The sequence below is a fragment of the Miniopterus natalensis genome, chromosome 16, assembly GCF_054644295.1.
Source record: "Miniopterus natalensis isolate mMinNat1 chromosome 16, mMinNat1.hap1, whole genome shotgun sequence".
Classification (NCBI taxonomy): Eukaryota; Metazoa; Chordata; class Mammalia; order Chiroptera; family Miniopteridae; genus Miniopterus; species Miniopterus natalensis.
Window position 1 is genome coordinate 37351879 of NC_142096.1, and position 27956 is coordinate 37379834.

Here is a 27956-nt window from a genome sequence, read left to right on the forward strand (position 1 = left end):
GGAGAGAGAGAGAGAGAGAGAAGCATCGATGTGAGAGAGACACACATCGATTGGTTGCCTCCCACATACATCTCGGCCAGGGATGGAGCCTGCAACTGAGGTATGTGCCCTTGGCCAGGATCAAACAAAGGACCCTTCAGTCCGCAGGCCAATGTTCTAACCACTGAGCCGAAATGGCTAGGGCTATCCTAATACAATTTTTAATTATATGCCTATCTAACACTCCCCTCAATAATGATAATAATGAGGATAATAATAATAATTGCAGCTAACATTTGTTGAGCACTTACCATGTGGCAGAGTTTTTCCAAGTTTTTCACAGATGCAAGATACTATAAAAAGGCAACTTTAGCAGAACACTAGCGTGCAGGTAAACACGGGGATCTGAGAGTGGCGGAGGGAGCTGGAGGAATCTTCAAGGGGCTAAAGACAGGTATATTTTAAAAGATGAGTAGGAGTTAGCCTGAAAGAGAAGAAGAATATCCCAGGCAGGGGGAAGAACATAAGAGAAATGAGACGCAGGACGTGTGCTGGCAAGCACTTTGATGGCTCAGCTTCAGGCTGATAATTTCTGAATTAGTGTCTCCAGCCCATAAGTCTCCTCTGAGGTCCAGAGTCACATGCCCTCCTGCCTGCCTGCAGTCTCCACCTGGATGCCTCGTAGACATTTCTACTTAGCATGGCCAACAGGGAACCTCATTCTCTGCAGGAGCACGTTCCTCCTCTAGTTTTCCCTGTCTCCCCAAATGACACCCACCTGTTCAAGCCAGAAGCCAGGAATCATCCTGGAGTCCTTCCCCCTGCCTCACCTCCATTTAATCCATTACCAAATCTCATCAATTCTATCTCCAGGGTCTAACAGGTGACACTCACTTCTCACCACTGCTACCACCCTGGTCCAAGCTATCATCATGTCTCCTGCATTAGTTCAGTAGTCTCCAACTGGTCTCCCTGTTTCTGCTCTTTGTCCCCTGTGACCAACAGTTCATAAAGCAGTAATGTCTTTAAAATGTCGATCAAGTCCCAATCCTGAGCCTACACTCACCAATGTTTCCATTTGTACTGGGGGGAGGGACCTCCCCTGCATGGCCTAGAACCTGCTGTGTAATCTGGACTCTGTCTTCCTCTAAAATCTCACCTTATGCCACTCTCTCCACCACTCCCTTACACTCTACACCCCACCCTTCCCTCATTCCCAGGGATACATCAAGCTCTTTTGTGTATAGAGGATTTTACACATTCTGATCCCTCTGCCTGGAAAGCACTCCCCTGCAACCTCTCTGCCTGGCCAGTTCCTTCTAAACTCTTCAGCCTCAGAGAAGCCTTTCCCTAGAAAAACTGGGACCACCCCCACCCCACTTCACTTTGGTCATTATTTCGATTCCTTGTGTGCTTCCTTGATAGTAAGAATCACACCTTTCATCTGCTAGAAGTTACCTGATTTTTATCTTTGCCTAGCTCCTCCCCAAGAATGGGAGCTCCACAAGGGCGGGGCCAGGCCTATCTGGTTCATGGTGACTTCCCACAGTACTTAACTTGGAGCAGGTACTCAATACAGGCTTTCGGAATTGACTAATTAAAAGAGAAAGTGTGAGGTTGAAACTGAAAGGTGAGGCTGGAAATAGAAGGCCTTGAACATAGAGTCCTACTCATCTTTCCATGACTGGCACCTCCCACAGGGGAGCCACTCAGCAAATGCACACTGGGTGAGGGAAAGCATGGCCATTCCGGCTGAAGCTGAAAAGTGCCGTCCTTTCTGGGCAATGCTCCCAAAGGAGCTCCTTCACCTCTGGGACTTCATAGGAAGTAACATGTCTAGTGCTTATAGCAAGGGCTCAATAAATGCTAGCTGTCATTGTCACTATTGCTTATGTGGGAATGTTTCGTGCATCCCATAGAAAAGGCTTCTTCTTGAGCCCATGCCAGATACAGTGGGTGGGAGAGAAGTGGGAAGAGGCAATGCAAGAAAGGAAAATGAGACTGGGATGCAGGGTCTGGGCAAAGTAGCTTCTTTCCTCCAGACTTCAGCCACCTGCGTGCAGCGTGGAAATGCCAGCTGGGGGTGGGTCCTCCCAAGGCACCAGGGAGGGCCCCATTTGAATGCACACATTCTTTTGGGGGCCTGCAAGGCTCCGACTGATTTTGAAAATCTGGCTCACTGTGGCTGGTGAGGAATGGGGAGGTGGAGAGAATTTCAATTTCCTTCACCAAATGGCAAGCTTGAGAAAAAGTCCTTTCTCTCTAACATTATCACATACTAAAGATGAAAAACCAGCCATCAGAGGAAAATAGATGGGCTGCTTAACTCACAAGATACAGGAGAGCTGAAAATAAGTCTGGAGAACATCATAGGGCACATTATGTGCTAAGATACTGCCCTTGTTTGGACCTAGAAGTTTCTATTTTTCACAAAGAAATGGGAGCAAGAAAAGTAATTCCCTATATAACGAGCCACCCATTTTATATTTCAACTCCATTTGGTGGCTGAACAGCATGGGTTAGAGAATTTTTTAAAATTCTTTATCTCAAAATATGCAGTTTGAGATAATGGCCTATTTCAAAACTAGCAGTAATAGGCAAGACAGAACAAGAAAAGGCACTAGACAAGAAAGATTATAATGCAAAGAAGGTGTATTTCCAAATGTTTCGTGACTGACAGATCACAAACTGACAGTGAAAGGAGCAAAGGCCTGGGAGTCTGAAGACTGGCCTGTGACCCTGGGTTAGTCATTGCACCTCTCCCAGCCTCATCTGTATACAAAAAGGGGCTGAAGCAGTGGTTCTCAAAGATCCTTTTTTCCTTCTTAACTGCTGAGATTCCATGCTTCCAGAAGACCTGCATCTTCCTACTTTGCCGTGGCCCTCCAACGGCGAAAGAGAAACGCCTTGGGGTAAAAGTTGCAACAGAGATAAAACTGGCCTCAATACTCAGTTACGCTTTACAATCCCAAACAGGAGCCGCTGTCATCCCAGAATCAATGATGTCAAGACAACCTGAACCAGTTTATGGGAAAAGTGCGAGAAAGTTCTTGTCCTTTCTGATTAGCGTAGGTAAAGCTGAGGTCGCGTTAACAATCATCTGGCCTTGGCTCTGCATCCCCCAGCCTAGCGGAAAATAAATTATTAAAGGAAACCGCTTCAGGAATGCCCGAGAACTCTCGGGATGTCTGAAACCGCAGAATGCCAGACGCCAGTGAGTTTCTTTTTTCTTTTAAACTTCAAGTCGCTCTCAGAAAATGCAGCAGGTCCCCAAATGGTACACGCGTTAAATCACAAGCCACTTCCCAGTGTCCCCGGGAGAAAGCACCAAGCCCCGGCTGGCAATCTTTCTTCCCCTCTGGTTTCATCTGCTTTTAGCAAGTGGCCTGGAGACTGCCAGGCAGTGCCTCGTCCCGCGGGGCCAGGGGTCGGGGGCCCGCGGACGCGCGAGGCCGGGCCGGCCCTTCCAGGAACGGCGGGGAACTTTCCTGCGCCGCGCCAGGGAGACAATGCCAGCGCCCGCGCTCCGAGCAGGGGGGCCCCACCGCGGGCCCCGCCGCCAGGCGCGCGGTCCCGGCCCCTCTCCGGAGGTAGTGTGGAGCCACCCCCGGGCCCCGCCCGCTCCACCTCGGCGCCAGCTCTGGCGATCAGACGCCCCGGGCCCTGCAAAACCCCGGGCCGCAGCCCGCCCCGCGGACAGGGGGCATGCAGCCTGGAGCCCGCCCCGCGCACCGTCCCGGCGCCACTCCACGCAGGGCCCGGGCCGGGGCGCAGGCGACCCAGGGCGACCCCGCCGAACCCGTCCGGGCGCCCGCCACTCACCGGGACCTGGCGGGCCGCTGGGCATTATTCCATCGCGGGCTCGGCGCCGGCTCCCCGGCAGCGGCGCAGACCCCGCGCCCCGGCACCCTCGGCGGAGCGATCGCGGCTCTCGGAGCGGAACGCGGGGTGCGGCCGGGAGCGGAGGGCGGGGCGGGGCGGGGGCGCGGGCCGGGCTGCCCGAGCGCACAGAGCCCGCCCGCGGCGGCGGCCAGGCGAGCGCGGGAGGCGAGCGCGGAGCAGGAAGGGGCGGGCGGCCACGTGCGAGGGGAGGGGGCGCAGGACGCGCGCGCCGCGGAGGATCCCGCTCGGCGGCGGAGGCGCGGGCTTCAGGAAACCCGAACACTTCGACAGGAAACCGGGATCCTGACTAAGCATTCCCGCCCGGCCACGCTCCGCGCCGGGGGCTCCCGCCTCGCTTAACCCTCGACCCGCCGGCGCGCAGGCGGGGACAGGCGGGGTCCCCCGCACCTGGCGGGGGCGCGCGGACTCGCGTGAGAGCCGGGCTGGGGTCGGGCGTCCTGCCCCACCGCCCCCTCCCCTGGCAGCCCGCCTCCTTCTTGCCCAGGGCTGGAAGCCGTGGGATTCGAACACAAGACCCTCGGCCTCCGGAGGTAGGTGCCTTTCTAAGGCCCCGACTGCGGGAAAGGGCCTTGGCCTCTCCCCTCCCATCCTGCAGAGGATGGACTTGCAGTCTCCAAGCTCTTTCCCGTATTTTTAATTAAATTTAGAAATGACTTTACCTGGCTGCCCCCTTTCACTGCTTCGCTTTGCCAATTTCCTCACGTTTTGCCCAGTGCCCGGGGCAGACGCGTCCCGAGTCAGGAGCGTGTGCTAGCAGTGCCACGGGAACAGCATGGGCGCTGGACTCCCACCCGGCTCGGAATCTGGCCTGGCCTTTTCCAGCGGAGTCGCCTTAGGTGAGTCACTGAACTTCTCTGAGCGCCCGTCCTCCGACGTGGAACGAGGCGGTAATGGACCCCCCAGAGGTGTGACGTGGAAAGCTCGCGCATAGGGACACGTTGTAGATGCTCAGGTAAGGGATAGCGGTGGTCTTTATTCCCATGCGAGGCCGCAGGGAGAGGAGGGTTTTAACCACGGGCCGTGTGCTGTGTGCTGTGCAGGCCTGTGCCCACTCAGAGCCTTAGCGCTCCATCTGCCCCCTCGTCACCCAGCGGGCATTTTTCTTTGCAGCGTTTTCAGAAACTGCCCTCAGCGGAGGAAGAGGTTAGTGGCTAAGGCGAACCCCCTTCTGGTGAAATCTGAAACTCAGCAAACCTCACAGAATTGGGGACTTTGCTCTTAACCTGAGAGTCAGGACCCTGTGCGGGGTTGTGAAAAAGTCTGGGGAGGCTATATAGAGGTGGAGGAAACCAAAGTAAATCTCTGTCCAGTAAGGCCTGGACTAGGGGGCCAGTGGGAATGATTCATTGCGGTTCCCCACGGAAATGCCACATTTGGGGGTTTTCTACGTAGAGGATGCAGCTTGGTGGTTTTGATGTAAGTGTTTCAAATTCCTTTGAAACCCAGTCAGACTTTGAAGAGGGAACAGCGTGCCCATGAGTGAAAACCAAAGCTTGAAATGAACCTGCTGGGAACTGAAAGTCGGTTGGGTATCAGCTCCTCTACTGCAGGGAAGGATGAGACATCAGTTTTAGACCCAGGTTTGTCTCTTTTTTTGGTGGTCAGAAACAGTGGGAGCTCTGGGGTTGGCACTGGGATCCAGGGTTCTGCCGCAGGCCCTTTGCAGCTGCTGCTCCCTCTGCCTGGAAGAACCTTCACTTCGCTGTTCTTGGTGCTCAGCTCACAACGCAAAAGTCAGCTCCTCAAAGGGGGCTTTCCCCAGCCATTTGATCTACTTGTCTTTGGCACCTAGGCTCCCACCCACACCTCCCCACATCACATGCCCTGTTTCATTTAATAATTTTTCCTGTTTATCTGGCTGCCTGTTTATTGTCCGTCTCGCCCTGCATGGGCAAGATGCGTTAGAGAAGGACTGCTGCTTGTCTCCGTCACTCAGTGCCAAGAACAGTGCTCGCCCATAGGTGACATTCAAGTAAACATGTCCAATGAATGAAGGGAGCAAACGAGCTGAGAGCTGCAAGTTCACTCTGCCCCTTAGCTCCCTGTATCTTCTGCTTTTGCTGAGAGGCTTTCAAATGGGAAAGCCCAGTGTAATGGAAGAAGCACCTGTCAGCTTTATTAGTGGCTCTGGAAAGTGAAAACGATAAGTAATTAAGACTGGCTGATGACATAAGTGCAGTCTCATTGGTATAGTCCCAGTTAATGACTCCTCCTTTGTGCTCCCCCAGCACTCCTGTTCATTTAAAGAACATATTTATCGCATTACCTGCTTACTCAGTGAGCACTTTTCTAAGTCAGATGGCAAACTCTTGAGTTAGAGAGGAAGGAAAGGAGCGTACATTTATTGACCACTTACTCTGAGTGGAGCCCTGGACAAGGTGGATTTGAACTCATGAAAAGGCTGTTGGTTAAGTGCCTATGATGGGCTCAAAAACCTTTTGGGCACTAGATCAGCAAAGATAAACTTCTTCCTCTTTAAGAAAGACAGACAAGAAGGTTCTATTTAGAAAGCAGAGAGGTGATAACTCTGAAAGAGGTCTGTCCAGGGTGTCATGGGCTGTGTGGAGCATGGGGAAGGGCTCCTATATCAGCATGAGGGGTGGGGTGTCTTAGTTCAAGCTGCTGTAACAATACCATAGATGGAGTAACCTCTAAACAACACACATTTCTCACAGTTCTGGAGGCTGGGAAGTTCGACATAGGTGTGGACAGATTTGCTATCTGGTGAGGACCTGCTTCCTGGTTCACAGAAAGCCATCTTTTCACTATGTCCTCACATGGTGCCGGGAGCAAGGGCACGGTTGTTCCCTGGGGTCTGTTTTACAAAGGCACTAACCCCATTCATGAGGACTCCACCCTCATAACCTAATTGCCTTCCAAGGCCTTACCTAATACCATCACTTTGAGGCCTAGGATCTCAACGTATGAGTTTGAGGGACACAAACATTTAATCTATAGCAAGGGGTTGGAAGCCAGTTCCAAATAAGCAGAGGTCTTGAACTCAGTTTCAAGGAAGAGGTGAGCTTTATCTAGTCAGGCAAGGAGGCACAGACCTGCCAGCCAGAGAAGAAAGCCACGTGTGCTGGGCTGCTCAGCTGTGTCCCCTGCGCCCACCTCTAAGTTCACCTGAAGCTGCAATTCGTGCCATCTGTCCAAGGAACTGTGCACCTGAGGCCTTTCTCCAAAACTATGGGATCTTAGCCAGACGAAGCACCCAATAGCCTTGGGGCAACCCCTGACCAATCACTGGATAAATGTCCCAACCTCCCATCCCTAATGGCAACAGTCCTACAGGTCCTCAGTTGGGTTTCCACCAGTAACTCTCCTTAACTCATGCTTTATGCTTTCTCTTTCTTCCTTGCCTCAGTTTCTCACTCCCTCATTTGTTCTTCCTGGGATCAGTCACCTCCCAAATCACCTAGCTGCACCCAATTCCTTCTCTCAAGATTTGTTTCTGGGGAAACCCAATCCAGGACAGCATTCATTCATTCACAGATATTGACCAAGCACCCCTGTGGGCCTGAGCAAAGACTGATCATGAGTGCATAATGTATTTGGGTAACTCTACGAGGTTCAGCACAGTCTGAGGAAACGGTGCATGTTCAGACACGGAAAGCAATGAGACTAAAAAGCTTTGCACCATTTTATAGTTGAGGAAACTGAGGCACAGGAGTGTTAAGTAAATGGCCCAAAGCCAAACACTTAGTGAGTAGAGGAGCTTTGGAGTCCAGCCTCTTAACCACCACCCTGTGCTTCCTTTCCTGGTGTTCAAAGCTACGGGTGCAGGCTGCAAGGTGAGCTCACCCATGGGGAAGGTGTAGATGAGAAGCCACTGGGATCAGGATTGAACCCTGAGGAACACTGTGGGCAGCAGAGGAAGAGGTGCCCTCGAAGAGACAGAGAGGGAGTGTTCAGGGAGGAAAACCAGAGGTCAAGGGACAAAATTGCTTCTAAAAGGCAGGAATGCCCAACACGCTCAAATGCCCCAGAAAATTCAATCAAATTCAATTCAAAGGATTGTAAAGCAAGTTTCATTTTACCCAGCAGTTAGAAGCCTGGTAACTTTTGCCAGAGCCATCTCGGTGGAGTGGAGGGACTGGAAGCCAGATTGCAGTGGGTTGAGGACTGAGTGGGAGACAGCAAGTGTAGACAACTCTGCAGAAACGTGGCCATCTAGCTAGTGGGAGGTAAGGGCGGAGGATGCTTAGAAGAGGGTGGGCGAGTAAGCATCTGTGGTTGATGAGAAGGTCCCAGGAGAGGGGGAGAGGTTGAGGAGGAAGGGAGGGATCACTGATGGAACAGGTTCTGAGGGTGAAGGGATGGGATCTAGAGTGGGGTGGGAGGGGACAAGCCCTGGATCAGACGAGGGCCACCTGGCCCAGGGGAGTAGAGGGCCAGAGGGAAAATGTACAGTACTCAAGTTCCATCACGATCTTACTCTGGATTTATAGACTAGGAATTAGGTGGGCTCTTAAGGGCCCCCTAGTTTAATCCCTCATGAAATTCATGCTCTGGGTGAAATGAATTCATTCAAATGTAGATGAATAAAAAGTGACTTCAGCCTCATCACCGGAAAAGAAATAGCATAAGAAGCTATTTTGGCCCCAAGTAGGTTAGGGAAGTAGGAAGGAGATGCGCAGAAGAGACCTGGGAGCCAGAACAGACACAGCGTGGTGAGTGGTGGTTGGAGGGAGACTGGGGGCGGTGGTGAGAACATGCAAGGTGGGGACAATGGTGCTCACCTGTGAGGAGGAGGCGGGAAGGGTGGTGTTTTTAACTGTGATAAAGAGCAGGGGTGGGAAGGTTTTGAGGAGGAAACCTTTGTTTTTGCTTTGTGCTGGGAAGGCAGTGTGGGTGGGGCAAGAGTGTGAGGCTTTGCGGGGCTGGGGAGGAGGGGCTGCTACGGTTGAGGGTGGTGGGGAAGGGGAGACGGACCTGCACAGGTGGTGAGTGGGGGAGTAAGCACCTAAAAGCCAAAGCCCTTTTTACTTAGCCCCTCAATCTTGTCCCATAGCCATTCTTCTAACTCAGGCTTTCTCAGCCTTGGCCTTGTCACCACGTTAGACCAGACCATTCTTTATTGTGGGGCTTCCTGTGCTTCATAGGATGCTTAACAGCATCTGGGCTCTACCCGCTGGATGCCAGTAGCAAGCCCTCTGTTGTGGCAATCCAAATGTCTCAAGACATTGCAAAATGTCCCCTCAGGGGTAAAATTGGACCCAGTTGAGAACCCCTGCCCTATCCTCTTTTCCTCACATCACTTTAAAATTGCTGAAAATGTGCAAGTTTGGCCCCCCCTTTTTAGCCGAAGCACCTAATCGCAGTTGTGGACTCAGATGGCCTGGTTTGAATCCTGGTTACTCTGCTGGTTTTATGGTTTTGGTTTTTTTCCTCTGTGAAATGTGTTAGAGTGAAAAGAAGTCATCCATGTAAAGTGCCTGGCTCAGTGTGGAGCACAGCTAGTCGGTGACTGATAGCACTTGCGTCGTTGGTAATATTGGTAATATTCGTGGTGGTGTGTAGGCCCAGCTGAGACACTGAGCAAGCATTTGAAATTTAGGCCTAGAGATATGGACGTCACAGATGTATCACAGACAAGAGGGCACACTTGAGGCTGTGGTCATCTACGACGTGGCCTGGAGGAGGGCAGATAGAAAGAAGCGAGGTTTAAGCATGAACCCAGGGAACACCTCAGTTGACTGGGCAGCTGGAGGAAGAGGAGTCTGTAATTGAGATTTGGGTGCTCAGCAATGTAGACAGGGAACTAGCTGAGTGTTTTTCATCTGCCAACATTAAGCAGCACCCCTGACCTTTGGGTGGTGGGACGCACGCCAGCTGATGACCGTATTGTGGAGTGATGATGATGTTCATACTGTCACTGAGTGCTCACCTTGAGTCAGGTGCTGTATAGACATTAATGCTCATTGACCCCTATGTTCATTGCAGCATTATTACAATAGTCAAGACATGGAAGCAACCCAAGTGCCCATTAACAGACGAGTGGATAAAAAAGTAGTGGCACCTATATAAAATGGAATGTTACTTGGCCATAAAAAATAATGAAATCTTACCATTTGTGACAGCATGGATGGACCCAGAGGCTAGTATGCTAAGTAAAATAAGTTAGATGGAGAAAGACAAATACCGTATGATTTCACTTACATGTGGAATCTAAAGAGCAAAATAAACAAGCAAAGTAGAAACAGACTCATGGATACAGAGTTCAGACTGATGGTTGCTAGAGGGGAAGGGATTGGGGACTGGTGGGAAAAGTGAAGGGATTAAGAAGTGCAGATTGCTAGTTACAAAATAATCCTGGGGATGTAAAGTCCAGCATAGGAAATACCGTCAATAACATTGCAACAAGTATGTATGGTGCTAGGTGAATACCTAAAATGTCAAGGGGAACATGTTATAAAGCATATGATTGTCTAACCGCTATGCTGTATGCCTGAAACTAACACAAAGCAATATTGAATGTAAACTGTAATTGAAAAATAAAATAAAATAAATACTTACTGAATGCTCGCAATAAGGCTATGACTTAGGTACTACTTACTACCCCATTTCATAGATGAACAAACTGACGCGTAGAGAAATACACTGGTAAAGAAGGGTGAGCTCGTCAGAAAGGTGGGATAGAAGGGGAAAGGGCCTTTCATGTAGAGAGGACCCCATGAGCAAAAGCAGAGCCAAACACGTGTGCACCATCAGCAACAGTGGAACAAAGATGCGAAGGACTGGAAGGCAAGACATGGAGGCCCCCACGATGGGGAACGTTCAGTTGTGCCAGGTCCAGCCACACTAGGGCCCAAGGCAAAAGGAAAATTCAGTCATACTCACCCTATCTATATTTCAAAATGTGATATATTGTTCATCTTGCAACTTTACATTGTGCATTAAAAATAGTGCATTACAGTATTTTTATCTTGATTACCGTATTTGTTGGTGCCCATTCAGATGGACTGAACACAATGCCAAATTCTCCCAGCACCCTTGCCCTCGTGCTTACCATTCAGATTCCAGCCTGCGTCACTCCCGTCCCTTAGTCGGGAGAAGACCGGGATCCTGATTTCAGCTCCACAGAAAAATGGCGAATGGGGAGGAGGTAATTCCACAGGAAACCAAGCGCTTTTAGGAAGTGGCTACTGTGACCAAAACCAAACCTACGTCCACTACAAGAGGTTCCTCTTTGGGCCACCTGGGGACCCTTGGTGCAGAGAAGAAAGCATGGTGGGTGTCAGCATTTTTATTATTTTTTTTCAGGCTACAGAGTAATGAAGAAGAGAGAGATGGAGATGGAATAGTGACACGGATCTGTATGGGGGTCCCAGGGAGGGTTTTGGTCTGTTCTTTTTGTCCAGTTGGGAGAGCAAGAGAAGAAGCCAGTGGAGAGGGACAGACGAAGCACGAGGTGAGCTGGTGAGCTGTGATTCCCCACCCGAGCTGTGCATGCCTGCTAAGCTACCTATTAAACATCCTCACATTGAACTTGCCCATTCACAGAAAAGATAATGACTGGTGGAGGTTCACACACTCCTGGCCAGCCTGGGAAGGGACAGAATCCAGATTTCCTGATGGCCAGGGAGGTGTTTCTCCATGAAAACCGGCCATCATACCCTATCTAGTCATTGTCAATCCTGGAGCCACCAGACGTCAGCCCAGATCACAGGAATGTGAGATGTGATGAGGTCTTTCCCATCACAGTGTTCCTGAGACTCCTTTGCAAAAGCTGGACCTGCCAGGGTTCCGTAAGATGCACGCCCAATGGCATTTCCTCCAGAGATGCTGAGTGTCAGGAAGAGTGCTTTCTGTCCTTAGGTTATTAACTGTAAAAGCTCCATTTACAGCTCTAATGGAGCTTTGTGATAAAGGTCAGACAAGTGAGTCACTGCATCAATCTCTTAAGGAAGGAAGGTCCTCTTTCCTTTTGTGTGAAATGAGTAAGGGCTTCACCCTCTTCTCTACCAGAGACTCCCAGGCAGCCCCAAACAAGGCTTCCCTAACCTATTGGGGTGCGGTCAGCTCTCATCTATGTTCCCGAGGTGTCTGGGGACCAGTGCTGGTGGAGCACTCACCCCGTGCACTGCAGCTCTCCCTGCAGACCCTGGGGGCAGGGCCTCTCTTACTCACCCGTACACGCCCAGCACCTGCCGGTGCCAGTGTGCAGTGTACTCCACCCGTGTCTCATGGATGAGTGCTTGCACGCTTTATGGAGCATCACCACTCATCAACTATGTGAGAAAACCCTTTCACCTTCTGAGTAAGCAAAACTGGGCAAGGAGAGTTTCAGAGCAGCCTTCTCAAGCTCGCAGCTTGTCCCGGGTAGGAGCAGCTGTGTGTTAATAACAGCAACGGTGATGATCATAACCAACACGAGCTAAAATGTATAGGGCGCTTACTCTAGGCCTGACGCTGTTCTAAGAATTCTAATGGCACTTTTCAGTGATTATCTCATTTAATCTCAAAATAAACTAGGAGGTAAGACTATTAATATGTACACTTTACAGATGAAGAAACAGGTTCAGAAAAGTTGGGTTCAGATTACATTTGGAGCAGTTCACTGTTAGCCATGCGCTCTCTTGCTGCAAACTGAGCTCAGCAAATCAAAATAGGGTATAGTTGGCAGACTCCAAATCTAAGGAGCTTATGGTATATCTGAGCCATAGATTTATACTGTAACATAACAAGTGCCTCTAGTTGGTGCCTTCTGTTTCAGAAATAGCAGAAAATCCCCCTCCCCCCAGGTGGTTTTGTAAATGGTCCTTAATTGAACTCAGTGTTGGTATCATTACAACCAAATTCTGCAGTTAAAACCAGCCTGAAGATTACTTGCAGTTAACCAGCCAGCCTGGAGATTATAGCTGCAGAGATGTTTACATATCCATGTTTTTACTCTAGGCAAGACTTTCAGCCTACAAACTGCTTATCTAGCTGATAGTAGCTGCTAGGAAACTGCCTGGGTCCATTTCAGGGGAATGAGAAAGCGAAAGGATTCCCCCAAAGCCAGCTGTTGCCACCCCAGAATAATAATACTAACAGTTGAGAACTAACATTGGTATAGTCCTTTAAAAAATTACACAATATATTCTCATACAGCGGCTTGCCTAGTGTTTAATTCCCATGGTAGTGGGAGTAGAGGACTGGTGTGAGGGTTATTATTTTAAAGAAGTCCAAAGACTTGTTTCCTCCAGGGCTGTAACTTCATCCTTCATTCAACAAATCTTTGGTGAGCACCTACTGTGTGCTAGGAACTGAACTAGGTGATAGAATGTAATGGTGAACAAAACAGACGCTGTTCTGACTCATGAAACTTATGATCTAGTCAAGGAGAAAGACTGTAATTAAATAATATAAAGAAATAAATGCAAAATTACAACTACTGCAGCACTACCAGAGAGGCAAAAAGTGTAATTCGAGCCAAAAATGGAAGGATTTACCCTAATCAAGATAAGGGAAAACATTTCTGAACCAGGATAAATAAGAGTTAATTAGACAAAAAAAGAAGAAAAAGTGTTTTAACCAGAGGGAACAGCATGCATAAAAGCCCTCGGGTCAGAGGGAGTGTATCAGGTAGCTTTTGCTGCCTAACAAAGCACCCCAAAACTTAGTAGCTTAAACACAACCATTTGGCCCTGAATTCTATGGACTGGCAATCTGGCTGGAGTCAGCTGGGCAGATGTCCTCCAGTCTTCTACCCTTGTGGTCAATCTCCCAGGTCAGCCGAAATGGCTTCTCTGCTCTGTAATTGCTTATCCTCGAGCAGGTTTGTCCAGGTTGACTGACAAAGCAGCTGGGGTCTGAGAGGAACGAGAGGAAGCTGCAAAGACATTTTACAGGCTCTGAACTCACACACCCTCATTTCTGCCACATTCCATTAGTCAAAGCGTCTTTCAATATCATTGATAGGATACAGATTCTTAGAACTGGAAGGGCCTTTCAGTGGCGTGCTGTCCAGGAAACAAATAGCAGGTGTGTACCGGAGCTTACTTGCATGAACTGAAGGATGAACACCGCACACAGCCTGTCCTCAGCATCTCCCGTCCATGAAGTGCTGCACTAAGGGCCTGGAACCACTTTCTCTACCTGGGGTTCTTTTTGACTCCTTACCTGTGCCCCCTCCACAGTGAAGTCAGAGAGGTTGATCTAAAATGTCAACCCAACATGATAACCTTCAATGTTTCCCCAGTGCCTGCCATGCCTACTGGTACATCAAAATCACTGGGAGGGGCTGCTTAGAATACAGACTCCTGCCCTCCCCCCAGATTCACTGAATCAGTATTTCTGGGCTTTGAAACTGGGATCAATATTTTTAAAAAGCTGTCCCAAGGAGTTAAATGCAACTGATCCAGCTTTTGGGAGCCACTGGCTTCAGAAACAAGGTTTTCAAACCAGCTTCTCTCGCATTATTGATCTCATCAGCTCAGATGACTTCTCTTTTGGAAACAGTCCCACCCTTCCCTCTGTACCGCCCGCAGAACTGGTCTCCCTTCATTGTGTACCCCTATATCCTGTATAGACTTTTTACCATTTTATTATTCAAAAGCTGTTATTAAAATCTGTTTATATATCTGCCACATTCTCACCCCTCTCCCCAGCCCTTTCCCCCCATTCCCAGTAACTGTGAGATCCTCGGAGATCACAAGTCATTGTATTAAATTCAGTGCCTACCAGAGGGCCTGGAACAAAACAGATCCAATTTTAGATCAATTGATCCAATCCAGTTGACCCAAGTGTCCGTTGATAGATGAATGGGTAAACAAAATGTGGTATATACATATGTTATTCAGCCACTAAGTGGAAGAAACTTCTGACACATGCTACAACATAGATGAAGCTCTAGGACATAATGCTCAGTGAAATAAGCCACTCAAAAAACTACAAATACTGTATGATTCCACTACCATGAGTATCTTGAGAAGTCAAATTCAAAGAGACAGAAAGTAAAATAGTGGTTGCCAGGGGATGGGGTAGGAGGAATGGGGGATTATTGTTTAATGGAGACAGAGTTTCAGTTGTACAAGATAAAAAGAGTTCTGGAGATGGGTGGTGGTGATGGTTTCACAACAATATGAACATACTTACTGCCACTAAAAAATGATACAGCATAAGAAAATTTGAGATGGTAAATTTTGTGTCGTGTATTTTCCCACAATGAAAACTTTTAGGAAGACTAGATCCACTGAAAGTATAGATGGTCACCAGGCATTTGTGAATACCTCCAGTTGGGGAGCATTTCCTGGCACAGTGATGTTGCCAGGGACCAGCTCATGGCCTCTATTATAACTTGGATTCTTTAAGATAATGGCTCTGCACATATTTCATAGAGCCACTGATGGGTGACAGCCAGCTGAGGTTGGGCCAATGCTGCTAGCTCCCCATCGATCTATCTGGGCCTGGCTCCTGAGGCTTGGCCCCTCTCCCGTTTTCTTCTCCAGTCCTGCCTGTGGTCTTGGCACTTCAGGACTGGGCGGGGCTCTGCCCCTGGGGCTGTCTCTGTTCCAGACTCCCACAGCTAATGGGCTCCGCCCCAGACAGACCCGGAGGACTCAGCTCCCAGCCTCCTTGGGAGGAAGAATCAGATCGAAAATTCTTTCTTAAATGGAGCTGAGGCCTCTGTCCTTACAACTTCCCTTCCTATGGTTCAAATTCTACCTTCTGGAACAGTACAGAGCAAACCCAGCTCCCTTTCCCATCCAGCAGCTCTTCAGACACTCAAATACAGCTCTGATAATCCTCCCCAAGTATCCCCCAGATCTTAATATTCTCAGATAACAGACCTAGATCTTTCTCTCCACCCATCGCCCTTGTCTGACCCCACGGCAGCTCATTAATGTCTTCTTAAAACATGACTCTTAGAAGTAAATACATTCTCCAGATGGCATCTGACTAGTGCAGAGAAAAGCAGGGTTATTATTTCCATGATGTGAACCCAAATTTGCTGATTCCCAAAATGAATCCCAGTATCTATCATGTTTTTAAACTGAACTTTAAACCCAAATTCAGCTTGTTTAGCCACTCACTTCCTCTGTCAGCCCAGAGTGCAATCAACGAACGTCGTTAAAACTTCAGATTGTCTGAAATATTTATGTGCACTACACATTGACTGGCCATGGAGCCATTTCAGTTGTTTTAATGTCGTTTCATTCCTTTCTTTGAAGCGTTAATTAATTGGAATCGGGAACTCTCTAGTCCTTACCTTATTTACAGTTAGATTTCACAGGCTGTTGTTCTCCCTGGCCAGATCGCCCTTCCTTTCCCTCAGAATCTGACCCAGTTATTTCTGGGATCCCCAAGAGGGTCTCATGTGGGCTCTACTCAGACCTCTCTAGTTGGTTCACTACTCCAGGCCCTTTGTAGCTGTCCTCTGCCCTTGAAGCCCTCCTACTAGGTGCCTGGCTCTGTCCCAGCTCCCAGCGCCAGGCATCAAAACACACAGTCCCTGCCTAGACTGATGTCGCCCCAGAGCCCCCAAAGCCACAAACTGGACACTAGGGTCTGTACATGCCTTCATCTCACCGAGCCCCTTCTGCTACGGTCCCCTTCTGCAGGGATGGCTACAGGGTTCCTGTCCCTTCACTCGTAATCAGTCACCCCCAATCCAAACACAGGATGTCAAGAGGCTGAATGAAGAGAAGCCCCTTTCAAATTCTAAGGCTTCTTTTTTGTAATCCTCACCCAAGGATATTTTTTCCATTGATTTTTAGAGAGAGTGGAAGGGAGGGAGAGAGAGAGAGAAAAAAAATCAATGTGAGAGAAACACATCGATGGGTTGCCTCCCACAAGCTCCCCTGTCGAGGCCAGGGAAGGAACCTGCAACCCAGGTACGTGCCCTTGACCAGGAATCAAACCTGCAGCCCTTCTGTGCGCGGGCCAGCACTCTGTCACTGAGCCACACCAGCCAGGGCTTCTGTGCCATTTTGATCTCTAACACAAACTAAGCAGACCTGCCATCCAAGCACAGCTCTGAACCCCTAGAGATCCCCTACCATGTTTTCTGTGCCCCCACTCCCCATCCTGTTCAGGTGAAGAAGCTGAGATCCAACAGGGAAAGTTTTTTTAAGCAGAGAGTGTGTTAAACTGAAAATCAGAAATAAATCCGGTCTCCTGAGATTCCCCCTCTCACCCCCATCCCAGGAAATCACATACCCCCCCAAATCCCTAATAAAATTAGGCACCTTTATGAAATTTATTTGGAAACTTCAAGATCTCTTTAAAAAGTCATTACAAAATTATGTTTTGTGTTAAACCCCAGTAGTTCAGCTAATCCATCTCTCTCCCTTCACTGCAATCTTTCCCTGTTCCTTTCTATCATGTACCAACTAGGTTTCGGGTAGGAAGAGAAACCCAGCAGTGATGTCTCTAAAAAAAAGGTGTTTTTTTTTAAACTCTAAGTTGAACAAGTTTTTCCTCGAGGGCAAATACTAAAATAAGATTAGCAGGTAAATCTCATGTTTTTCTGAGACTGAGAGCTAATGTTCCTTTTCTATTGGATTTGCTATTTTTTCTGAGTATCTTCTCTGAGTCAACCTTCTACTTTAACTGTGGCAGAATCTTTAGTTCCATCAGTGTCTCCCTTTACTCAGGTGTAGAATGGGCTTCCATGGGGCCTCTAAGGACCTCTAACTGGAGAGTGGTACCCAGTAAGCCAGGTGGCAGCATCAGTGCACCCCTCCATCCCCCCACTGATTCATGTACTCATCAAGGATTTATTGAGCATCACCTGGGTTCACTCGTTCAACAAATATTTTCTGAGCATCAACAATGTGCCAGACACTGTCCTTGGTTCTTAGAATATTCAGTGAACAACAAAAAGGTAAACAAAAGAGACAAGAATCCCTGTCCTTGTGGAGCTTATATTCTAGTGGGGGAAATGAGCATAGAAAATTAGAAAATGACATTGTTTATGAGAGGTGACAAGGTCCATAGAGCAGAACAAAGAAGTGGAGCAGGGTAAGGCAAAATCAGGGGGACTGGGATGGGATGGAGCCGAGGCTTCCATTCTTCTTATTGTGGTAAAATATGTGTAGCAGAACTTACCATTTTTAACTGTACAGCCCAGTGGTGTTAAGTGCATTTACATTGTTGCACAACCATTACCACCATCCATCTCCAGAACATTTCATCACCCCGAACCGGAGCTCTGTCCTCATTAAACACTAACTCCCATTCCTGCCTCCCGCCTGCCTTGGCAACCACCACTCCACACTCTGTCTCTGTGAACTGAGCTCCTGTTGGTACCCATGCAAGCAGAATTATTTTATTACCCCAGGATGAGGAAACTGGAGCTCAGAGGTGAAGCCACTAGCTCAAGGCCACCTATCTGCCTGATTCCAAACACAAGCCTCTTGCATTATGCAGGGTTCTGAAAAGGTGCCTAGAAAACGCTGTGGGGAAGGCAATGAGATGAGCCTCTCCACTTCAGCCAGACCTACAGGCCCTTTTATCTGTTTTATATGATGTATTGTCTCAATTCTAGAAAAACACTTATTTCCCCTCATTTGAATGTTTCTGTGTCCTCAAAAGAAGCTCACCATCCAATTTTTTACTCCTGACTAAGTATATTAAATCCATGGTAGATTTTATAATTAATTTCCTCCTTTACAGATAGGGAAACTGAGGTCTAAAAGGGTTTCGTTCCCACTGTACAACACAGGATGGTGAGCAAGGACCAGGGCATAAAGGTGAGACTGGGGTGGGGTGGGGGTGAGGGGCATTCCGCAGAGGTGGAGATCAGAGTGGAATGCTGCCTCCCACAGCCCTAGATTTACTGGGAGGGATGTAGGGTTTCCTACCACACGTGGGGTGGGCATTTAGGCCTATTCTGGCTCATCTCAAAAGACAGATGACCTCAACTGACCATTGGGTAATGGTAAATTATAGCTTGCATTCATTTCTGCTTAATTCCTTTAAATGTAATGTGATAAATACTATCTATAATTGTTTATATTTCTAGTTTCCTTTTAAAAATTTAGGACCACCGTTTGAAGCATAAACAGTCATGGAATCTTTGGAAATGAGGAAGAAGCATATAGTAGGGAAAGATACGTGTGTCTCTGTGTTAAAGTCTCCCACAATTAAGGTAGATTTATTTATTGCTCTTTTTAATTCTATCAGCTTTTACTTTACATATATTTGAGACAATATTATTTAGTGCTTCTAAATTTAGAATTGTTATATCTTCCTGGCAGATTTAACTTTTAAAAAAAATCTCTTGTAAATGCTTCTTGACCCCACGTCTGTTTTCTGATACTTGTAGAGCTATGCCAGCTTTCTTTTGGTGAGTGTTTACATTATATATCTTTTTCTAGCTGTTATTTTCCACTTTTCTATATCCTTAAGGTGTGTCTCTTGAAAGTAGCATGTACATGGTTACTTTTTTAAAAATCCAGTCTGACAATCCCTATCCTTTAATTGGATTATTTAGTTCAGTTACACTTAATGTAATTATTGATATATTTGGTTTGTGTATGTGTGTGCTTAATTTGTAATTTATCAATATATGAAGACTGGCCTCTCATTATATTTTGAAACCTTGATCTTGACTCTGTTTTCCCCTGATAGAAAACAGAGTTGATGCAGTCACATGCAATTCAAATTTAGAGAAACATAAATAAGGAACTCTACCATAGCGCAAAACTAGAAATAACTCAAATGTCCGTAAAAAAGATAGTGGACAAAACATTCTGGTAAAATCATACAACTGAGTATTTACATTCCTGTTAGCCTGAGTTGTTGATGATGTAAGCCTTTTCCTCCCACATAACCTAGGCCTTGAAAGTAGAATCAAATGAAACAACAAATGTGATTGTATTTTGTCAATTGTAAAGAACTAAGCTACATGAAAGGCACTATTATTAAAAAAAAAAAAAAAAAAAAAGGAAATTGGTGTGTGAAATGCTCAGTTAGTTTAAAACATTAAAATAATTTAAAACCACACTTTTACAAGGCTGCCTAATTGCAAAAAGCTATAAACTCTCTTGGGAAAACAACCATAAAAAAAAGCATGACATTTCAAATGGAATACAAGTCAGGACTGACTAGCTCATGATGGTTATTATAGCAGAATTGTTATGTTGGTTTAATGGGACACTTTAAAAATACAATTAGATCTTCAGACTCTGGCAGGAAAAAAGCACACAATGAAATGAAGATAGCAGGTATATTGGAAGATAATGTTACATAAGGACATTATTTTGGTGAACTTTGTTTGAATCAGGATGATTCATAATTGTATAATTAAGTACTTCAATTTAAACATGAAATGCAGTAGATTACGCACGTAGAAACAAAGTACCTCTCACTGATATTTCTCATTGAAATATATTAATGAGACATTCACATTGGTGTGGTTTTTTTTCCCCAGACAGCAATTTGTGATTAGTTGATAGCATGGTGTTTGCAAACATTTCCTCTTAGTTTGGAATGTGAACATTTAGGGAACCAGTTCTGTATTCGCTCACCCTTCCCTCAGGTCTGGGCCTCCTTTACAGCGCATGTCCCATCATGGCCTTGGCACCCTGGAGGTTCCTGAGCAGCCCCATCAGCAGTGCATTGTGGGAACGGCTCATAGACCTACTGGGATATATGGGAAGGGTCTTTGCCTGCAGGGCCGACTAGCTTCGGGTTAGAATGTCAGATTGATGTGCTGTCTCTGGAATCAGACTGGCTTTCCTGTCCCTCCTTCCTACCATCTTTGTTCAGCTGTTCCAGTCAGGATCAATCTTGGGCAGAGGCACATAGGTCACCTAGGAGGTGGCTAATTCAATCATTGGAAATTCAATTTGCAGCACAGTTTTAGAAATTGTACTTATTTGACATTCCCAACCACACTAGGGCTATATAATGTTTTCAGCTCTTTTTTTTTGCAAATAAGAAAACCACAGGATAGTCACCTGTCCAAAAAAAGTCCCATTATTGGTCCTTCTGATTAGACTATTCCGTTTTCCCTCTTCCTGCTCGTCATGTTCCTGAAAAAATAACTTGGCCCTTCTTAAGAACAGTCCAGATGCCCCTGTCACTGTAAGATAAAGGCCACCCTCCTTAGCATTTACAGTCAAGGCGTTTCCCAATCTAGTCCACACTGACCTGGCCACTCTGACCTGGGGAAAGAGGGAGGGAACCATGGGTGATGGAGAGACCAACTGAGAAAATTTTCTAGCTATCCAGGTACCTAACGAAGAGCAGCATTAGTAGGTGACAGAGCCCCAAGGAGGTCAGTAGGTGGGTCCTAATCCAATCTGACAGGTGTCTTTATAAGAAGAGGAGATTAGGGCTTGACACATACAGAGGGAAGACCGTGTGGAGCCACAGGGAGGAGACCACCATCTGTAAGCCAAGGAGAGAGGCCTCTAATGAAATCAACCCTGCTGACACCTAGATCTCAGACTTCCAGCCTGCACAGGAAATAAATGTCTGTTGTTTAAGCCATTCGGCTTGTGATGCTTTGTGGTGGTGGCCCCGGAGGACTAATATATTAGTGTCTACCCGTAGTTCTGAGCTTTGAAAGAGATAATAGCTGTGAGAGAACATTCAGCTCACTTATTCTGTCCACAGAAACGTACTGAGTGCCTACTATGTGCCACTGAGTATATATGACACATGGAAACACAAACACATGTTGGCGAATATTGTAATTATTAAAAAGAGACAAGTTGGTGGGTGAGTTTTGTCTTATCTTTTTATTTCAAAATGGCAACTGCAACATCTCATCTTTGGCCTGATTCATTAGGGAGCACGAGAAAGATATAGTTTCGTGCATAATTATAGGTTTCTCTTTCCTCCGTTACCTCATAGCCTTACTTCTCACTCCAGAGGTCATAAATCTCACTCCTCATGAGGTCATCTGGCTGGACTGAAGTCCCCGAAGACCTTACTGAAAGCCTGAGGCTAAGTAATCAATGACACAGCTGCCAGCAAGGGCTCTGTGGTACAGGTCTTGCTCTTCCCAGTTTCCGGTGTGTCACCCACTGGGTTTCTTGACCCTGAGCTTGATGCCGGGGCCAGACAGGGAGCTCCACAGCATTGGCGAAGGGACCCTATTTGGCAGCCCAATGTCAGGGTTGGGAAGTTTCCTGAAAATCCATCATCTGCTTGGGCCATCTCACTCCGAGGCAGATGCATTGAACCCCCTAGAGAGAGACATGGACACCTACCCTGACTGGTGAAAAAAACAACTCTGGGTCCCAGGGCTGATGTGTCTCCCCTGCATGAGTCATCTAAATTCACTGTTTCCAGTTCAATCAAATGGAAGGAACGCAGTGCCTCCTAGGCGCTGGCGCGGCGCTGGCATTGGAGGGTCAAAGTGAGCTAGACAGCCTTTGCCCTTGAGGAGCTCGCTGTCTAGTGGGTGGGACACATCTCTAGTGGGTGAGATGCTCCCTGACGGGTTCTAGAAGAGGCAGCGGAAAGCGCTGCGGGGGGCGCGCCGGGCACACTGATTCCAGCTGGGCGAGCGCTGCGCCGCGTGTCTGTGAGTTAAGGCTGCGAGTGCTTTCATTGATTGTACACTGTCCCCTGACTCGGGGACAGCTTCTGGCCGAACAATCAGATGACCACCACACTGAATGTTCACACCCACTGTAGGATGCATTATGGAAATGCTAACATTGTGAAAACAGTGCTGTTCGAACTCCCTTTCCCCTAAGCCTGGGATCTCCTATATCCGGGCGGGGCCTAAAAAAGTCTGTCCTCAGCCTGGGGGTGAGCAGGACCAGCTTAGGGGCCCAGTTTAAAGCTTAGAGAGATCTGAAGGCAGGAGGGGTCCACTAGCGAGGCACTGGAGCATAACTGGCCAACGCTGGGGACGTAAGAAGATGAAAGAAACAATTATTCCCATGCTCCTTCCAAGAAGAATACAGGACGTGACTGTAAGGAGTATTTCGACAAGATGCTTATGGGGGAGATCTTCCCAAAGTTGCTCAGGCTGCCAACTGCCCTCCAAGAGTATCCATTTGCAGGGGCACGAGAGGATTCACACGCCTGAGGCCCCACGTGTTTTTGTCCAGCTCTGGCTGAAAAGCAGCATTCTGAAACAACAGAGGAAATGTCAATCCAGAGCTGGGCGCAGGTGGACACTGGGGGAGAGGCCGTGAACTGCAGAGCAGGCTGGTTCAGAATGGAGGGCGTGTGGCCCTGACACACTTGCCAGCTCTGGAGCCTCCTGCAGGGGCTTCACAGGGCACGTCCAGGGTGGGAAGGAGCTGTTCAGGGTGCTGAGGTTTTTCAGAACACACCCGTCTCCTAGTATGTGAGCTTCGTGGCTTCCTAATCACCAGATGGTGGGTCATCTTTTCTTTTACCACCAACTACCTCTCTAAGTCAGCCTTTACCAGGTGTGTGTGTGTGTGTGCGCGCGCGCGTGTGTGTGTTCAGGAATTGGGGGCAAGAAGTGAAGTAGGGAGCAAAATATGGACCAGAAAGATCACCCTGGTTCACAGCGTCCTGGAGATGCCCCTGAGTGGCGCTGGGGACCTGGGGTGATGGGGAGTAGTTGACTGTTGTGGCCAAGAGCACAGTAGTTTGAATCTTCACTCTGGCGCAGACACTGCGTGACCCCGGTCAAGTTAGTTCATATCTGCTGTTTCAGTCTCCTAGTCTGTAATATCTATCTTGCAGAACTGTTGAAACAATTAAATGAGATCATGCATTGTGGAGGGTATAATATTGTACCTCGCACACAGCAAATGCTTAGTGAGTAATCGCTACCAATGCTGCTGTTGTTATAATAATTATATTAATAGTATGACTTAATTTTGGCTTTTTGACTCAAACCAAGTCCTAAAATGACTGCGCTCAGCAGTTAATGGGCCAAAGTCTTCCTCGTGCGTTTCCAAGCTAGACAATCTCTTCATTAAGACCTAAGGTAAAGGGCAGAGGCACAGGATTCCATATTTTCTTGCTGGAAGATTTTGAGTAAGTTATTTGACTTCTCTGAGCTCAGTTTCCTATCTAGAAAATGGAGATAAAAGCCATTAACCCTGGGATTTTTGCCTAAAACAGAACAACCCACGTTCCAGAGGGCTGGGACATATAGGGTGGCCCTCTTCCCTGGGAAAGGGGAAATTTGATGAGTACACCTTGTCACATAGGATTTCCACCCACTTGTCCTGCCAAGGGCTGTTCCCTGGTGCCTGTAAGTGGTTTATAGTAGGTACTCTACAGACATGTGTTCAGGTACCCATATCCCCTTTCACTCAATAAATACGCGTTAGGCTGTGGGTGCTTCCTGCCTCTGGCCCCCTGCAGGATCCCCACAGCCACTGGCTCACGTTGGGTCCTTTCTCCTTCTTTCCAGGGAGGACTTTGCCAGCTTGTCCCCCAGGCTTGGGGAAGACTATAAAAATGGGAGAATGGGTACAGAGAGGCAGAATACCAAAGATAAGGAAGGAAAGAGGAAAGGCCTCTTGATTAAAGTGGAAACAAAAAACAGACCGAAAAGCTAAGCCGACCTATGTAATAAACAATGGGGAGCGAGAAGCGGGATGGGGAGAAGGGAGAGGGTGCAAAGAGGGAGAGCCAGCTGCATGGGCTGGCGTCGGACATCGTGCGTGTGTGTGTGTGTGTGTGTGTGTGTGTGTGTGTGTGTGTGTGTGTGTGTGTGTTTGGGGAAAGAGGAGATGAGGTTGGCAGTTGGAGGCTCCTGAGCAATTCCAGAAAATGAGAGAAATGGGGGGGAGAGAAAAGGAGCTTTGGAAGTTATACACTGCATCCCCTTTCATGCTCTTGAAGGTACTTGGGTTAAGAATGTGATTCTCTTTTCATTACGTTGGTTGCTGGACTGTGGTTCTTTCAACTCAAGTGCCCCCAGAAACGAGCCACTTGGGCCTCAGGATTTATTAGCCCTACGCAAATAATAAGCATTTGCCATGTGCCGGGAACTGGGTGAGGAGTCAGGGATACAGAAACAAATCATGAAAAAGTCATGTGCTCAAGCAGATCAGTTAGAGAGAGCACCAGATTTTACAACACACACAGGCATCGAGGTTCAAATGCTATGGTGGAGAGTTGTGCAAAGTGTAGTTGGAATCAAGGAAGGCTTCATAGAGAAGGTGCCATTAGAGCTGGAGGGGAAGTTTATCATAGGGGAAAGGGGCCCAAGTCCTTGTGGAGTTCACAGCCTAAAGAGAATTATAAATATTATATGTGTGTATAAATGTTCATATATAATATGGGATATGCTCTAATGAGCATATGAATAAGGTATATTAGGAACACAGATGAAGGAGGGGCTGAATCTGCCTCTGAGAGTCAGGGAAAATTCAAGGGAGATGATCCTTAATCTGGGTTTTGGAGGATGCATAGGAGTTTACCAGGTGAAGACTGTGAGGAAAGGCATCAGAATCTAGGCCGAGGCTTCAATCTCTGGTCCATGGATGGGCTGCATGTCTTTCCTGGTTATCCCGGCCTGGCCTGGCCATGCCTAAGCAGTTGGTTCTCTGGTGTTTCAAGGGTGGATGAGAACAGTCCGGACAGAGTTTATTTGTCACAATAAGCAGTGTTCTCAGTGATGGCTACACCCAATTCCTTTCTGGTGATGAACTTCACGCAGTGAAGTTACCTTTCCAAGAAAGTAATACCTCCTGATTTGGGCTCTGCATATCCAGCCAGATAAAGGATTTATTGTTGTTCAAAGAATGAAGGTACTAACTTTTAGAGAAGCTGCAGCTCTGAAACCCTAACACCTCTTCCAACTAGTAAGGGGGGGGGGTGAGAGCCTGGGGAGGGGGGAGGTGTGCAAATGAGCCGCAGCCCTGGCCTAGACTTTGTGCAGCACTCACAAGCATTGCCTCATACATACACTTCTGTTTTCCTGGTTTCAGGTGCCTACCTCCTGAATGCTAAGGAAATTATCTTGGTAAGAATCTAGAGGAGCCCGAGGTTACCAGGCTGGGGAGGCCAAGGAAGGCTCTTAGGTGAGATGTGATCTGAGCTGGGCCCTGGAGCACAGGAGCACTGGGATTCCTGGTCGGGGAGGGACAAGACTTCATTTGACTCAGCTGTGCTTTGTTCAACTGTAAAACGGGCATGGTCATACTTTATGGTGTTTGTCTAAGAATGAAAAGAGACAATATATTCCTACTCTATGTCATGAGATAGGCAAAACTAGCCCCATGTTAGAGTTGAGCAGGCTGAGGCCTGGCACACAGTAGGCACTCAGTCAATAGCGGCGGTCGCAGTTGTCTTCATCGCCATCAGCAGCAGCATCCCAGGCATGTGGACTGATAAGATTAGGCGCATGGGGGTAGGAGGTTTCTGACCGTGCTGGTCACTGTCTCCCCAGTCCCTGGGACAGCACATGGGAGGCACTCAATAAAGAATTGCTCGATTACTGAAATCCTGGCTCCTCCACTTACCACTTCTGTGACTTTGGGCAAGCTAGTTAAGCCATCCCTGTCTCAATTTCTGCATCTGTGTGTTGGGGATAAAATGGCACCCATGTCACTGAATTACTGAGGATAATATAATAGTTCCTAACCAAGTGCTCAATAAATGTTCCCTGTTTTTATTTTCTTTTATTTTTTCAATTACGGTTGACATCAAATATTCCCCGTTTTTATTACTTGTTGGCAATGGTAGAGAGTGTCTGATTGGAAACTTAGATCTGGTCTGTTCAATGATCTGAAAGACTTTTTTTGCATTCACATTTTTACAGTGCCGCTTGCTCTGAAGACCATGGCCTGAGAATTGTCATACCGACCTCTTACCAGGAAGATAGGGAACAGGGCTTGGGAAGGCTGGTCAGTGAGGACCGTGGGCAGTGTGTGTAATGGTTAGGGACACTGTTTATACACACTGTGAATGCTGGTTGAGCTGATTGCTGTGTGACCTTGGGCAAATTACTTGACTTCTCTAAGCCTCAGTCCTGCAGCTACAAAATGGGTATTATTAAAGCATCCACCTTATAACCTTGGCACATAGCACTGACGAAACTGTAGTGAGAAAACAACAAAAAACACCTGGGATGGGGCAGCAAAGGACAGGCTCCTGTGCTAAACTTACTTTTGAATGAATGGCTTTCCCTCTGTAAGGTCACGGGGGCCAGCAGTCAATGACAAAGCTAATTTAGTTACACCGTTGGCAGAGGAAAATGGTAGTGACCTGCACTTGTTATACTGAATTTTTGGAGACATGGGTAAGAGGTTGTTGGAAGAGACACCTTTTGGATTGTTGCTTAACCTCCCTCCAAGTCGTTTTCCATTTGGATTTGTTTTCTGCCAAGATTTTTTTCTAACTTCACCTTCATAAAAAAAGGCTGATGAGATCTCCTAACAAGAAACAAATTATCCTGCTTGCAACCACACAGGGACATGTTCAGGCCTTGGATGGGTGACAGGATCCTGCTGGCTTTGGCAGAGAAGGAAAACCCTGACTGGAGACAGGTGAGGTGGAATCACCAAGCGTCTGAGTTCAGCCACTCAACCCAGCCAGCATTTACTTGGCTTCTCTTCACTGCACTGGGCATTGGGGATGTACAGACTGACTAAGACACGGTCCCTGCCCTCAAGGAGCTCACAGTCTAGCAAGGGGGTGGTACGGATAGAATTCAAAACCCAAGGAGACAGGGGAGCTTCCTCCAGTTGGGAGGGGACATTCTACCTTCCCCCACAGTCTTCAGAGCTCCAGAGAAGTCCCAGCTTCACCTCATTCTTAGTGCATTTCTTTTCTCTGAACTTTCAGACCGTATCTTCACTCCAATTTGTTTCCAAGAAATGCCAACCATTCCTTTGACTGGTGACTTGTTACTTGGGTTTTTAAAGACGCAGGCTTATTCGCTGAGCACATAATCATCGGGCCCGTGGTTTGGCAGAAATATGGCCAATGGATCAAGAGTAAGAAAGACCCCAGGGGACAGATGCTAGAGGAGGATATTGCATGGATCCAGGGCAACTGACAAGGACCTGAACCAACTCTGCTCTCCTGAGTGGCAACTGCCACTTTGACCCAGGTCCTACATCATTTTCTGCAAACATTTATTGAGCATCTACTGGGTGCCAGGCACTGGGTTAGGCGTGAGGGATACAGAGATAACTAAGACTCAGCCCCTGTCTCTGGGACCTCAGAAGCTGGTGGGG

General features: G+C 47.6%; 1 protein-coding gene and 1 long non-coding RNA gene across 4 annotated transcripts in view; one reads left to right on the forward strand and one right to left on the reverse strand.

The window, feature by feature from the left end:
• Nucleotides 1-3881, reverse strand: part of ASAP1 (ArfGAP with SH3 domain, ankyrin repeat and PH domain 1) — a 281291-nt gene extending 277410 nt beyond the window's left edge. For all 3 annotated transcript variants that reach the window (XM_087825491.1, XM_087825490.1, XM_087825493.1), the window contains exon 1: nt 3802-3881. The gene's annotated coding sequence lies outside the window, so the exon portion shown is untranslated. The remainder of the gene's footprint in view (nt 1-3801) is intronic.
• Nucleotides 3882-4326: 445 nt separating this feature from the next.
• The window catches only part of LOC107539565 (uncharacterized), a 44558-nt gene continuing 20928 nt past the window's right edge, over nt 4327-27956 (forward strand). Inside the window, exon 1 of the long non-coding RNA XR_015715757.1 lies at nt 4327-4718. This is a non-coding gene — a long non-coding RNA (uncharacterized LOC107539565). The remainder of the gene's footprint in view (nt 4719-27956) is intronic.